This window comes from Anabrus simplex, chromosome 1 (assembly GCF_040414725.1).
Source record: "Anabrus simplex isolate iqAnaSimp1 chromosome 1, ASM4041472v1, whole genome shotgun sequence".
Lineage (NCBI taxonomy): Eukaryota > Metazoa > Arthropoda > Insecta > Orthoptera > Tettigoniidae > Anabrus > Anabrus simplex.
In genome coordinates, this window is record NC_090265.1 from 883,874,037 (window position 1) to 883,885,883 (window position 11,847).

The window sequence follows — 11,847 nt, forward strand, 5'->3', positions numbered from 1 at the left end:
GAGATATTTCTGACAACATTTCGAAAGTAAATGACAAAATTTCAGACGTCAATTCCACCTTAACAGAACAGATTTCCAAACAAATTTTGTAAGTAGATGACAAGATTTCTCAAGCTAATACAGTTTTAACCAGACAAATATCTCAAGTGTACATGCAGGTTTACAAAGAAGAACAGTGCCTAGAATCGAACATTTCAACCGTAGATGACAAAATTTTGCATATCAATTCCAAAAATTAGCGACGTCACCAATCAATTAACGCAGCAGATACGGACATGAGGTCAAAACTGTGGCAGGTTGAACAGATCGATAGTAGGGTAAGCCAGCTGGAAGGGAACATCTTGGACCTCAAGGAGGTGGAAATCCAGGTTTCCGGCATCAAACAACAGGTTGAGGGGAGAGTTTCTTCCGTCGGCGAGGGAAATTTTGGAAGCAGTATCTCTGCTGTTGAGGGAAATTTTAGGAGGCGTATTTCTGCCATTCAAGGATCAAGGAACGTTAGAAAAACGGATTTCGGCCATCAAGGGAGAATATGAGAGAGACCATCTTTCACGCGGTAGAAGATAGATTAAATCAAACAGGACACCATGCCTTCAACCCCCCCTCAACCCTAACCCGCAAACAGGACACCTAACCCGAAGGTGATTAAAGAGAGACTTCTGGTATTCCACGGGAAACTGGAAGAGAACCCAACTAGCTTCACTGAGGGATCGGTCAGTCTGCTACGAAGGACTAATGTACCGGAGTACATCTTCATTCAAATCATCACACCATAGTTAAGGGGGCAAGCCACTACTTGGTGGAATAACTTGAAGGGCTTAAACTTAAAATAGACTGACTTCAAGAGTGTATTCCTGGCTAGGTTTACTTCCGAAGGGGTAAAAAGCTCTGTGAAAAGGAAGCTACTGGCTGATACACAACCCACCGGCATGAGAGCTAGCGCATTCGTCCTCCAGAAGTACCAGCTCTTCAAGCGGCTGAATCCTGTAGGAAGTGAAAATGAGATCTTACCAGACATCGTAGATAAGATTAGACCCCTAGTGAATGTATCTCAACCGAGATCCTTTGATGATCTGCGTACAATCATTGCCCAGTTGGAAGAAGAACATAGGAGTAAAGATATGGGAGAGACCTGCTCGGTTAGGAAATGCTACCAGTGTGGAAGAATGGGACACCTGAAGAACAAATACCCAACTTTGGCGTTGGAAAACTAGGTCTGGCCCATTCTGGATTGAGGGGAGAGGCGACCGGGAACAGGAATGCGCCTCAAGACCCAACAGACAAGCAGCCCTGGACAAGTAAGAAAGGGATTGGTCAGATTGTGAGCAGAACAGGCCAACCTCGCCCGGCTATCATCTTGAGGATGGGCGACGAGAATTTTTCATCCATACTCGAAAGCCAAGCAAGCCACTCATTCACAAATGGGACTGGTGCCAGATTACTACCGCCTATAAAGTCTCACCATCTCGGAAGGGTAGTGGCAGCAGCGTACGGGGTAACTTATTCCATCCAATTACAGACTAACCTAACAGCTAAATGCATGGATCTGCCAATTGTAGTTAACATTGCAGTGATTCAGAACCTAATACCCGACACCGTATTAGGTCATGACTTTTTGGTGGAAGATTCAAGACATGGAAGGGCAAGGTCTCATCAAACCCTCTACATCCTGTTGGGCTTTGCCTATCGTACTACCGAAGAAGAAGAAGAAGAAGAAGAAGAAGAAGAAGAAGAAGAAGAAGAAGAAGAAGAAGGAGGGGGAGTAACGACTGTGTTTGGACTTCCGTAAGTTGAACGAGAAGACCGTTAGTGATGCCTACCCCATGCCTGACCTGGAAGATTCACTGAAACAAGTAAGTGGATCTAGGATTTTCAGCACACTGGATCTCAACTCCGAATACTGGCAAGTGGAGGTTCAGGAAAGTTCTACGCCACTGACCACCTTCATGACACAGAGAGGATTATACCAGTTTATAGTAATGCCTTTTGGATTGAAGAATGCTCCTGTAACCTTCATTCGACTGATTGATAAGGTATTGTCAGGATATATTGGAGATTTCTGACAAGTGTATCTCGACGACATCTTAATCCACAACAAGAATTTTCAAGAACACCTTGTACATCTGAAGAAAGTTCTGGAATGACTAAAAATTCCCGGACTGACTTGCCAACTGGAGAAATGCCATTTCGCCCAGCCCCGCGTAGAATATCTTGGCCATGTCCTAACATCTGAAGGTTTAGAAAGGCAACCAGAGAAGAATCGAGCTATCGAAGAAACTGAACGCCCGCAGACCAAGCGACAAATATGTCAGTTCCTTGCCTTGTGTGGATGGTATAGCAGCTTCGTGCAATGCTTTGAAAAGAAGGCAATACCACTCACCGATCTACTCCATAACAACCACCCGTTGCGATGGACCAGCAAGGAAGAGGCAGCATTCCAAGGCATTAAGGCTGCAATATGCAACGCTCCCCGTCTAGCCCATCCCGACTCTCAACGGAAGATGTGCCTGCAGACAGACACCAGTGACTCCATCTTAGTTGCAGTGTTATTCCAGGAGAGGAGTGACGGCAGAAGGGAAATCGAGTATGCCAGCAGAAAGCTATCTCCCCACTGAACAATGCTACTGCACTGCTGAGAAGGAAGCTTCAGCCGTGGCGTGAGCCATGGGCAAATTCAGAGGCTACTTGGAGAGAAGGAAGTTCCAGCTGTGCGCCAATAACTCAGCTCTCAAATGGTTGAACTCTGTCTCTGGTTCAAAATCTAAATTGATGCGATGTGCTCTGTTAATTGCAGAATTGGATTTCGATGTGTGTAACATCCTAGGATCGACGAACATAGGAGCAGACAGTTTATCTAGGCACCCGGCGGTCGAACCTGAAGCTAGGAGCACCCCTGTCGAGAGGGAGTTTCTACAAAAACACCACAGCTCCGGGCAGATGAACTCTCTTGGGGTGGGGAGGTGATGGACCCTCAATGGACGAAATGTCATTGATTTCCATCAGGCAACATCTGTTCTCTAGATTAGGAGTGGCTGGCAAATGGGTCTAAGAGATTGCTGAAATAAGCAATCAAATCAGTCCCAGACTGACACAGGCTACTCTCTCGGCCTTAGTATGAGAAATCGTCCCTAAAGGTGGATGAAATGGATCGACCATTCAACAGCATAGAATCAGGCAGGCAAGGGGAAACCACCTGATTATCTCATTCCCGTGTGAGCATGTCATGAAAGGAAGCAATAATGGACTGATGTTCTGAGTGCTCCGGCTAACAACTGTCACACTGTTCCGAGTCCGGGTCGGACAGTGAAAATGGGCTACCGGGCAGGTTAGTGTAGGTGACCAGGCACAGCACGCAAAATATGTGACTGGAAGGAGAGAGAAATTTCAAGTCCAAATAAAGGTCAGAATAAGGTCTTGGAATGTGAGAGGCCTAATACAGACGGCAAACTCAACATCTTCAAGCAAGAACTGATGAGGGAGAACGTAGACATGTGGTAGAGCTGAGACACATTGGAAGGACCAGGGACACTTCACTATAGAGATTCACACGGTGTACATCTCAGGAGGGCAGAACACAGGCAGGAATGGAGTGGCAGTCTTCGTGAACAACAGATTGGCGAAGTACATTCTGGTGTATGAGCCAATCAATGACAGAATAGTAAAGCTGACGATGGAAGCTACACAAAAAAACTTTCATGTGCTGCAGATCTACATGCTTGCTTTGGATGCTTCTATGTGAGGTAGAAAAGGTGTATGGCAGTATTAGAGAGAAGACTGAGAAAATACCAATAAAGGAACCATCTAGATCATAGGGGACTTCAATGCGAAAGTACGTTGCACCAAGAATGCCCCTCATCTTCAAGGTGTTGTAGGTCAATTTGGACGTGGTGAGAGAAATGAATGGGAAGATCGGCTTTTGTAGTTTGCCACGGACCATTATCTGGTGATTGCAAACACTCTATTCCAACACCACCCATGCAGACGACTATCAACTTGGACTAGTCTCAGCAACAAACATAGAAACTGGATAGATTTTGTGCTGGAGAGAAGGAGGTGGAGAACATCTGTCATGAACACCACAGCCAAACTAGGGGCAGACTGTGGCTCTGATCACAAACTTCTCATTGCTACCTGCACACTCCAACTCCACACCTCTAGCAGGATGACGCGAACCTGTAACTGAAATTACCCTTATTGCTCACTATATCGGAAAAAGGTATAGAACAGAAATTTGCCATTAGCTATTTTCGTGTCAAATTAACTGGAATGTTGCAGTTAAAACCACTGTTATCATATGAACTGCTCGATCAAATAAAAAGTAGCACAATTTCTCACTTTTCATGCTCTGCCGTTTTCTGTTGAGCGTGCACACTCCCCATTGCTTTCAGTGCCTCACAGCAGGGATCGAATAGCTAGAATACTATAATGAATCAGTATACCATGTACCAGTAGTTATCAGAAAATGTATGAACCAGAAGAATGGCATGCTAAAAAGGAAAGTTATCTAACTCCCCACTTACTTCCCACCAGTATTCTAGCAGGCTGTTCTACTCGGGGTAGGTAACTCAATTCATGAGGCACACAGCTGTGATGCCAACTATCGGAGACAAGAGGTAGCATAAGAGGCGGCACATAACAACAGACAATAGTCAACGAAATGTTACTGCTTTCAATACTGTAGGCCTTCACATTTAGTTTTCTTCTGATGTTGTGATATTAAGACATTCAATGTAAAGGGAGTTCTTCTTCCTCCTTTCATGACTTCCTCTTGTCTTATTCTTAAAGTCACAGTTCTTTCATGATTTTTTTTCTCATTTTGATAGTCATCTTCACAATTTCCTTGATATGGGCTGATGACCGCGTAGTTTTTCACCTTAAAAAAATCACAACAAAAACCACCACCATGGCCAGTTAACACAACTGAACAATATATGCGTGTCAGTGAAGCTACTAGGCATTGGTATCGACTAAACAACAAAGTCTAAATTCATGAATACCTTTGTTATCATAGGCTGTAGAACACTGGCCTTCTGAGCTCAAGTTTGCAGGTTTGACCTCAGTTCAGTCTGGTGGTATTTCAAGGTGCTCAAATACATCAGCCTCATGCTGGTACCATATCGGCACATAAAAGAACTCCTGCAGGACAAAATTCCTGCACCTCGGAGTTTCCAAAAACCGTAAAGTAGTTCATGGAACGTAAAACCAATAATATTATTAGTATTTAAATTACCGGGTGAGCAGAATAAAGCAGAACTGGTCCATCCTGTGCGTGGGAATTCCTGAGCCAGTGATGAAATACAGTGCTGGATGTACCCAAGGCCGCACTATTGCGCCAGGTTTTAGTCATATGAGTAACAACACAGTAAAGGTTTCCACCTATTCAATACAAAATTTATTCACAATATTTTTAAATTACATTGGAACTAGTTTCGACCCATCTAGGGTCATCATCAGCCATATCAAAGCAAAGATCACTCTTGACGAAATCCTAAGAACATGTTAATTTTAATAAGATTATTATGGAATAACAAGTGAATGTGGTAAATGAAATGTCAGTATGGGACAGGTGAGTAATAGCTAATAAATATACAAGGAATATACATAAGAGGTTTGGAACAAATATAAAAGGGGTTAGTGTTGTAAAAATTATATAATCATGGAAAACAATAAGTTCTTATAATGAAGAATGCAATGTGAAATGACACATATAAAATTATATATGGGGCTTAGGAAGAGTGGAAGTGGTTTGGGGGGGGAAGAGGGCTTAAGGTGGGGCTGAAGGGTGCAGGAGAAAAGGTAAATGTCTTGGAAAAGTACCTTTGATTAAATTTAGGATTGAGTTTTGGTTGGCTGCATTATTGTTTCTGAGGAAAGTGATAAATAGATCGAAGAGTATGTTGGGTTTCTAGTTGTACTTCCTCTTAAAACAATAATCACCACCACCACCATCTGAGATTTCATTGAGATTGTGACTGGCGTTAAAGTATTGGTCTAGGTGTATGTAGTAATTTTCCATTATGTCGAGTAAAGGGCCCTTGTTTGCTAATACGAGGATGTCCATGTCTTGTTCAATATTGGTGAAATTATGGTTATAATCTTGAATGTGTTGGCCGATGGCTGAAAACCTGTTGTATTTTATTGCGTTAGTGTGCTCGTGGTATCTGATATTGACGTTTCTACCGGTTTGCCCGATGTAGGTTTTTCCATAGGTTTTAGTCTGTGTTGAACGTTTGCAAACGTGGCACGCATTTCGTTGGTGACATTAGTACAGTGTGTGAATTCAGTGAAATGGCTCAAGTGCCTCAAGTCGGGTATCGGTATTCTGTTCATCAAAGAGTATTCATTTACAATTCATACGTCTATACAGAAAGTGTGAGGGCCATAAGGAGATTATTTCAAGAGAAGTTTCCTGATGTTCAAGTTCCAGGTCGGACTTCCATTCAGAGATTAGTAAATAAATTACATATGACAGGAAGTCTTCTTGATAAGAAACATGAAAAACCACGCACAGTACTCACACAAGAAACTGTAGGTAACATTGGTAACTTTTGGAAAGTTCTCTTACAAAATCACTTTGATGAATTGCTCAGGAATTGGTACAGTTACTGAAGTTAAAAGCCATATAAAATTACTCCAGTGCAAGAACTTAAATCGGGTGAACCTGCATTACAAATGCAATTTTGTGAATGGGATTTGAATGAGATATATGACAGAAAAATTGACTGTAATCTAAGGTTCTTTTCAGATGAATCGTGGTTTCACCTAAGTGGGTAAATTAATACACAAAGTCATTGTTACTGGAGTAATGAAGAGCCTAATCAGCATCACCAAGTAACCTTGCATGATGCAAAAATAGGACTGTGGTGCGCCATTAGCGGCAAGAGAATAATAGGCCCAATTTGTTTTTTCGTAAATTATCAATACTGATAGGTATGTGCAAACCATTTTGCAGCCTTTTTTTTTTTTTAGAATTAAGTGAGAGGGAAAGAAGTTCACAATTAAGTATTTATTTTCCACCTAGTCGACTAGGTGGAAAATAAATACTTAATTGTGAATCTATTGAAGTGCGATACGGACCATGAAGCTGATTTTATGTAATAGGGAAAGAAGTGTCGCGTTTTTCCAGCAAGACTCTGCGACGGCACATACAGACCACTTTTCCTTACAGGAAATTCATGCAGTGTTTGAAGATAATGCCATCACTAACAACATATGGCCTCCTCGGTCCCCCGATTTAACCCCTTGCAATTTTTATCTCTGGGGGGCCTAGAAAGAAAAAGTGTACAAAAACAAATCCATCCACTTAAGATGAACTTCGAAATAACATTCGTCACAAAATTGCTACCATTTCTCCGAGGGAACTGCAGAGGGTAATGAACAATTTCCTAAGCAGCTGCCAGAAATGCCTGAACAATGAAGGGAGGCAGTTTCAACATCTCCTGGCGTGATATATGTGAATGCACTTTCATTTTTCTTGTGTTGTTTTGTATTGTTTGTTAGGAACAGTTTACGAGACAATGTATTTACTGCAGACTTTCTGTCATGCATGCACCTCCTGTGTGCAGGCTGCGCTGCTGGGCTGCGGGACTGGTTTTGTTTTATCTTGCTCACCTGTATATGACATAAATGATTGGAATTTGTATATAACTTTTGTTATGCACAATTTATCAACAGGGCCATTGTTCGTTTGTCCAAACCGTGTCCCGTTTCTCTACAGGGTTGGGTTTGAGGTGAGATAAATCCGTCATGGCGGGTTTTTATGACTGGATGCCCTTCCTGACGTCAACCTCATCAGAGGAGTTAATGAGATGAAATGAATGATGTCATATGAGTGTAGGAAGGGACAGGGTGAAACCTGTTGCTGGCACATAGCCTACTCCTGTAGAATATCTCCAAGGGGTCTACTCAAGGCTTAATATCTCTACCTGACGGACAAATCACCATCAACATCATCACATGCCCTTCTCCATATGAGCACTGTGGTAAGTTTTGGAATTTTATCCAGGTGTGTGGCACGCAATCTAGTGATTAGAAATTGTATACCACCAACTAATAACATAGATATTTGTGAATTAAAGTTTAGGCCTTCCCCTACACTACCATTTCACCCAGTGTGAATAAAATTATATGTAGTCTAGACTGTAGTGCCTTATTCCCCGAATTTACATTTCGATTTTCAATATATTCTGTTCAAACTTTTTTTTTTACAACTTGCTTTATGTCGAACCAACACAGATAGGTCTTATGGCGACGATGGGATAGGAAAGGCTTAGGAGCGGAAGGAAGCGGCCGTGGCTTTAATGAAGGTACAGCCCCAGCATTTGCCTGGTGTGAAAATGGGAAACCATGAAAAACCATCTTCAGGGCTGCCGACAGTAGGGTTCGAATCCACTATCTCCCGGATGCAAGCTCACAGCTGCGCGACCCTAACCACGCGGCCAACTTGCCCAATGTTCAAGCATCATTTTTTTTTGCAACTTGCTTTTCATCGCACCAACACAGATAGGACTTATGGTGACGATAGGATAGGAAAGGCCTAGGAGTGGGAAGGAACCGGCCGTGGCCTTAATTAAGGAACAGCCCCATCATTTGCCTGGTGTGAAAATGGGAATTAGTCGCTTAAGTGCAACAAGTATCCAGTATTCGAGAGATGATAGGTTTGAACCCCACTGTCGGCAGCCCTGAAGATGGTTTTCCCTGGTTTCCCATTTTCACACCAGGCAAATGCTAGGGCTGTACCTTAATTAAGGCCACGGCCGCTTCCTTCCCACTCCTAGACCTTTCCTGTTTCCTGTTCCATCGTCGCCATAAGACCTATCTGTGTCGGTGCGATGTAAAGCAAAAAAAAAAAAAAAAAAAGGAATCCAAGGAAAACCATTTTCAGGGCAGCCGACAGTGGGGCTCGAATCCACTATCTTCCAGATGCAAGCTCACAGCTGTGCACTCCTAACCGCATGGCCAACTCGCCCGGTTCCAAACATTTTCTCGAGATGTGAGCACGCATGCACGCACATATAATGGATAATAAAAGATTGCATTTCCTTTTTTTACTGTGGACATGACCAATACAGAAATACAACTTTTTAAAAATTTTGAGCAATATACAGACAAAACTCTTAACAAATAAAATCTTTATAGGAAATAGCTCAAAATATTGGTTTGAAAATTTCATTTGAAAAGAAAAGCAGAAATTATGCTAACTCAACTCTTGCTTGCAAACAAAATTAAGCTGGGAGACCAAGAAATAAAAACTGTAGAAAAATTTAAATACTTAGGTGAAATAATCACATATAACCTGAACGAGAAAGCAGCATGGCAAAATAGAATAGATAAACTGGTTACAGCACAGCATGTTACCAAGAATACAAGTAATAAAAAGTGTCTCTCATTAGTACTACATTACAAAACAGTCACCCAGCCACAAATTACATATGCAAGTGAAACATTATTCAAAACAACATCCACAGTGCAATAGATACAGTATTCAAATTAGAAAGGAGAATAGTGAGGACCTGTTTAAATAAAAATTATCAAGTAAACGGAATCTGGAGACTAGCTTCCAATGAGACAGTTTATAAAGAAATAGAACCTGTGACTAGCACAATGAAAAAGAAACGAATATTGTTCTTAGGCCAAAATACGGTCACCAGAAAATAGAATCAGTAGAAAAATAATAGAAAAATTATGGAAGAGTAAGAATAATATTAAGAAATGGATCACAAAACTTAAAGAAGACATAAGAGAGTTGCATATTACAATAGAAGATTTAAAATACAAAACCAATACACTCAAAATATTGAAAGATAAAACACACTAGACTACAGATAAAAATCAACAAGCAGAGAATAGGAAGAGTGATTCCAGAAGCAGAAAGAAAATTACGTTCAGAAAGGATGAAACAGTATTGGGCTGACTAAAAGAAGAAAAATCTCCATAAACATAAGTTGGCTAAAAAATTAAAATATAGATGAGACAGTATTTGATTGAGCAGCCTGGGTCAAGTTCTTCCTTTTATCGGAGTAGACTGATTGCCGAAGCAAAGAAATCATGCTGGTAGCACATCTCTACAGGAGACAAAAAGCAGTAGTCAGAATTCTGATAGTGTTCTTGATACAGGCATTGTGCCTGGTATGCATTCTGTCTACCTTCTCCATAGATGAGTAACAGATACACATACTCTTCACTGGAATACATCACAAGGCAGTGAATAAGCTTTGTGTTGTGTTATGGCTTGCCTAGAAGGAGGGGAGTTTGCACAGCTACATATCTGCCATCGCATGTTGTTATCGTTCCAACGTGGGATGCTTTGCCCTACCCGTCGTCTTATGAAGCCTGGAACACGTATGACATAGCAAACTGGTTGCCAGTGTCCTAGTCACAGACCAACACCTCCTCATCCTCGTCCAATCTAGCTCCATTCCTTATGCTACGATACATAAGGCCCTTTACATTCAGTCCGGCCTAGCCAAGGCGAATGCCACGCCTCTATCTACCATGATATTGCACGGCCTGTCTCGAGCCACACCTTCGCAATCAAGCTGTCGCTGCTCTTAGTGAAGAGAGGGGATGGTAATGACGGCAACAACGAGTCTCTCTTGTCAGCCCCTTCTTGTTTACCTGGATGGAAGCTGCCTCCTATCACCAGTCCTACCTAAAATTGATTCACTCGCCACACTGCCCGTAAGGAGAGGCAATCCGAACAGAGAAGGAGACAGGTGCCTTATCAGGAGCAAATCTGTCTGTGTACTTTTAAGTACTCTTCAATTTCATGGTTTTATCTCAGGAGAAGCTACAGCGATGATGGAGGAATACGACAACTACCTTTTCTTCAGAGGGAGGTGTGGTGCTCCAAAATAACAAAGTTTAGCAAGGGCCCAACAACAGCGTCACATGCCCTCACTCCATATGAGTACTGCAGAGACATTTGGAATTTTGATACAGATATAAAATAAGAGTTTTTGTCTGTATATTGCTCAGAATTAAAAAAGAATTGTATTTCTGTATTGGACATGTCCACAGTAGAAAGGAAATGCAATCTCAACAGCAGGGACTAGAGGAACATGATCGGTAAGAGGAGAATGTCCCTGACTGGATATGTCGGAATTATTTTTATTAGGAGAACTGATTATTAGGCCTACAGTCCTAGGATGTCTCAACACTGAGGCTTATTTTTTTTTTTTACAATGGAGCACACAACAGGCATCAACAAGAAACCGGGAACCCCAACCCCCATCAAACAGAAGGACCTTATCACCACCAGCTGAGGTACATGTTGACCAGTACTGACTCATGTCTCTTAGCTTTTGTGGAGGCCACGGATGCAAGCACTGAAGTGGACTGAAACGCATCCTGGCATCGCGATGTAGTCACACGGGCCGTGCAGCCCAACTCTGCGAAGTAGTTGCAGATACCCAAGGACACCTACTAGGAAAGTCAACCACAGGCATAGGCCAACTAGGAAGACCCTACCACTTGGGCACAATCCATGAAGGCCTCCAAAAAAGCAGACAGCAGAAAAGAGGTGGATACCTCCTGGCATTCCGACGCTGCTACCCATGCACAAATATCCGACTGTACCCAACAGGACCAGGACAACATCAGGGCGCTGGCGCCCACTACCGCCGCCAGCCAGGAATAATAATAATAATAATAAGAAGAAGAAGACAGAGCTACAGGGGGAAGCCCTTAGGTCATGACTTGAGGCATCACCATATGATGGCTTACTCCCTGCTGACCAGGGAACAGCACGAGGAAGACATTACCCTGCGCCACGAAAGAGAGGGAGCCAGTCCACCAAGTTAGGACCACTCAGCGGCACCTTGCAACAACATCCAGGAAAGGAGGGAC

At 42.5% G+C, this 11,847-nt stretch overlaps 1 protein-coding gene across 4 annotated transcripts in view; it reads right to left on the minus strand.

The window, feature by feature from the left end:
* LOC136857684 (triadin) overlaps positions 1 to 11,847 on the minus strand; it is a 222,052-nt gene that overhangs the window by 159,092 nt on the left and 51,113 nt on the right. The window lies entirely within an intron of this gene.